This window comes from Tiliqua scincoides, chromosome 2 (genome assembly GCF_035046505.1).
Source record: "Tiliqua scincoides isolate rTilSci1 chromosome 2, rTilSci1.hap2, whole genome shotgun sequence".
Lineage (NCBI taxonomy): Eukaryota > Metazoa > Chordata > Lepidosauria > Squamata > Scincidae > Tiliqua > Tiliqua scincoides.
This window is the reverse complement of record NC_089822.1, coordinates 224,198,381-224,202,712: the sequence shown is the minus strand read 5'-3', so window position 1 is coordinate 224,202,712 and position 4,332 is coordinate 224,198,381. Positions and strand designations below refer to the sequence as shown.

The window sequence follows — 4,332 nt, the reverse complement described above, 5'->3', positions numbered from 1 at the left end:
ACAGCTGCCACTCTAGTACAGCAGGGAGCTCAACCACTGTATTTTTTAAAATAGCTGCTGGCATCGCTCAACTGCATTGTGCATTGAGCGGAAAGGACCTAGAAACCAAGGCTATTCAAGGGGTAACTGTCCTTGGTTATATTTCATGAATATAGCCACTAACCCAGTCTTCTCTATCTCAAAATTATACTTATCCTCTCTTGTCACTATAATACATGTGACACAAATATCTTGTCATTATTCATTAGATTTATACTCCACCATGGAACTCAAGGTGGAGATTGCCAGGTGCTCCCCCATTCAGGCACTAACGAGATCTGCTTAGCACAGTGGCTCCCAAACTTACCTGGGTCACTATGCCTCTGCAGCCTCTTCCTCCCAGCTGAGCTGGGTGCTGCATTTTGGATCTCACTAACTCTCACGAGATCCAAGATGGTGGCACCCAATTCTTGTGAAATTTGGGCATTGTGTTCTTGGATTTCACACTATTATTATTATTAATTATTATTAACAGTATTTATATATCGCTTTTCAACTAAGTTCACAAAGTGGTTTACAGAGAAAAATCAAATAACTAAATGGCTCCCTGTCCCAAAAGGGCTCACAATCTAAAAAGATGCAAAAAGAACACCAGCAGACAGCCGCTAGAAAAGACACTGCTGGGGTGAGGAGGGACAGTTACTCTCCCCCTGCTAAAAGAGAAGCAACCAATTGAAAAAGTGCCTCTTACCCAGTTAGCAGGGGTAAATCTTGCAAGATCCAAAATGGCAAACCAAGAGGGGCATCCAGGGGCATCCTGCAGTGCTCTGTGAGTATGCTGTGGCACCCTGATGCTAAATCCCTTGGCTTAGCTTCAGTAACATGGATGTATCTTGTGTCCTCAAGCTACATCCTGGGAACACAGGCCTCCAACCACATATGCAAATGCCGAAATGCACACACACCTAACGTTCCCTGTTATGTGACATTGCAGAGTTCACCACACGTACTACCTAGTATTTCTGATCCCTGATGCTTGTATTGCACAACACAACTGGCTGAATCCAGAGTGTCCTTTTGCAAGGGAGTTTCACTGGAGTGCACAAACAGTGGAGGAGATGTCACTCTGCTTACTTCCACTTACTGTGCACAAACTAGCTATTATAGTTCCTAGATGCAGATGACAGAGCAGTGAATCTTCAGGCAGAGAAGTAACTGGGTCAGGCACTTCCCATTCCTGGACCATCACTTAACTTAAGCAGAGGTATTGTGTGTGCACAGTCCTCTGTTGACTCTGCTTCTTGTTGTAATCAAAAGGTTTCAGATTCTGGTCTGTGCTGTCACAAGCAGTTTTACTGGAATGCAGGGAAAGAAAATACCCTTCTTGAAAAGCAACCAAAAGCAGTGTGGCCAGTCAGATGGTGTGCTGGCACGTGTCTTGGACAGAGGGTAGACTGGTGAACTGCTTAGAAGGTGACTGAGGTAAAGCTACCAACAGAGTTTTAGTGAGGAATGTAGGAATTCTCTGTCACAAACACATCACAGGTGAGGAGAAATGATTTTATTCGGTTGAATTGTATCTGAGCTTGATACATAAGCACAGTCACATATTTCTAGCTGTGAACTTCTCTATCACCTGGACTCTCCACAAGAGCAACCCTGCACAGCAGTTGCTTCATCTAGCAGGAGAAAGATGGTGCATGGTTGTGGGTGGCAGGGCTGGCTGAAGCTATTGGCCAGCTGAGGTGTTGTGTCACCATTTCCACAGCTCGGACACCCCTTACCCGGCTCCTTCCTCCACAACTCTTGAATCAGAGCAGGACGTGCAGTGTATGCTGGAATCAATCCCAGTGCGCTCCACCTTTCCTACTCCATTTAGAGAGCCTGTGCGAAGGAAGGAGTAGTCTTGCGCCTTCCTCTTTCAATGACAGGAAATGCAGCACACACTGAGAACTGTCCCAGTGTGCTCTGCATTTCCCATTATTTAAAGTGCTGGGGAGGAAGGAGCCTGGTAAGCAGGCAAGATTGCTGCACTCTGATCTGTCCCTGGTGGGTGGGGGTGAAGAAAGAAAGATGCCCATCCCCCACATAATTATAGTGGGCCATGATTTGGGGACCACTACTTTAAAGTATTCCCAAAGTCATTTTTTTTTTAAATTTGAAACACCCCAATTGAAATTTTTAAATGTGGTCAAATTTCAAATGTGTTCAAAATTTCAATTTCAGCTCAATTCTCCCCCAAATGTCCCCCTTTAAAGAAAAAAGAATAATAATATCTAGCTCAGTGTTTCTCAAACTGTGGGTTGGGACCCACCAGGTGGGTCGTGAGTCAAGTTCAGGCGGATCCCCATTCATGTCAGTATTTTATTTTTAATATATTAGACTTGATGCTACCATAGAATGTGACTGCATTTGGGGAAATATTACAGACCTATACTTTTAACAGGCTACTATGTATATGCTTTTAGTGATAGTAAATGTGTGCAGCAACTGTTACCCTGCACATGCCCAATCTCATCTGATCTTGGAAGCTAAGCAGGGTCAGGCCTGGTTAGTACTTGGATGGGAGACCACTTGGGAATACCGGGTGCTTTAGGCTTATACCATAGTCTTTCGAGACTGAAGGTTGCCAACGAGCTGATAGTAAATGGAACTTACTCCTGGGTAAGTGTGGGTAGGAATGCAGCCTAGGATAATTAAAAATTTTCCTACTTTATGTTGTCAGTTTCGGTCATGACATCACTTCCACTTGGTCCTGACAGATTCTCATTCTAAAAAGTGGGTCCTGATGCTACAAGTCTGAGAACCACTAATCTAGCACAATGATTTTCAACCTTTTTCATCTCATGGCACACTGACAAGGCTCGCTATCAGTTTTTTGGCCAATTGACAAGGCACGCCATGCTGATGGTGGGGAGCTCAAATCCCCCAATGGCACTGTTAATGAATGACCCCCAAACACCCGTGGTGCACAGACAGACCATTTGCAGCACACCAGTGTGCTTCAGCACACTTGTTGAAAACTGCTGTTCTCGCTGCTCCCCTGACTGCGGTGAGCATGAACGTGGCAGGCAATTTGCACATTCAAAGTGCCCTATAAATGATTAATAATACTCTGACATAAAAGCCATGGTTTCTTGCCATCCGGGCAGAGGATGCATCAAAATGAATCGGAGACCACACTTGATCCTGGCAGAGTAAATGAAAATGGTATATCACTGCATTTATTTATTTATTTGATTGGCTCACAGCCTGTTTTGTTCACCTACCACAACCTACAGTGATTTATTAACAAAACAGAGGCAAAACTAATGAGCAGAGTCCATTCAAAGACTCTGCAATACCAACACTATGCAGGCAACAGAGGGCCACTCTCTACCTCTCCCGCTGCCTCAAGCATTAGCATTCTGTAGTGGCTCTTGTATATCATTACAGGCATCGCAAATAAGAGGCAGAAAATGGGAGCAGAAAAGGGATAGCATTATAAACAACTGGCTCTTCTCGTTGCAGCCTGAAAAACGAAGACTCTGACTTTCCCTGGAAGATATAAAAGAGGCTTTAAAAGCCGTGGCTGGCAGTGACCTTGTCGAAAGAAGCTCCTTTCTTTCAGCACAAGTTAAAAGTGAATAGCATGGTCTTACCTGTGGAAATCGGGGACCAGAAGGGATAATCTCTGGCACAAAAAGACAGAGTACAAAGAGGTCTGCAAGGAAGAAAGTAGGCCCTTTAAAACAGAAGGATTGATCCCCCTCCCATTCCTCTCACTTCCAGGTTTACAAGTGCCAGCATTTTTGCCATCTTTCTGGACATCGTGTTACAGTCTTTCTCAAAAGGAGAGGACACCTGACTCTTAAGAGACTGGCGGACAAGTAGAAACCAACATGTTCTGGTCTGCAGACAGGCTACTAAGCAAGGTGGGGCAGTGGACTATAGTCTACTGCCCTATACCAGCCCAGGCACCAGATTGCTTGAGACTCTGCTCCAGGAGACAGACCACCTATTTAGACTCCCTCCCATCCAGTGCACTGGGTACTACCACCATCACTGGAATTGAGGGGCCAGGGGTCAGTCTGGCCAGGTGGGCCTTCTGATGGGCATGGATCCTTACTGAGAGCCCAATATCGCTAGCCCTTGATCCCACCCCTCAGCTTCGTTCTTAGAATTGCTTGACAAAGAGCCTTGTTTTGGGGTGGGGTCACACAAATAAAAGCAGAAGTTCTCAGCAAGGCAGAGTAGGTAAGAGAGGATAGTCACCAAGGCTGTGGGTCAACCACAGAATAGCAAGGTGGTGATTGCACCGGGATGCAGTTAGACCTACAGAAAAGTCCTGTACTGGACCGCCATATGGCAAGC

At 45.4% G+C, this 4,332-nt stretch overlaps 1 pseudogene; it reads left to right on the top strand.

Moving 5' to 3' along the window:
• Window positions 1–2,458: 2,458 nt before the first annotated feature.
• LOC136643262 (5S ribosomal RNA) lies at window positions 2,459–2,578 on the top strand (annotated as a pseudogene).
• Window positions 2,579–4,332: the final 1,754 nt, after the last annotated feature.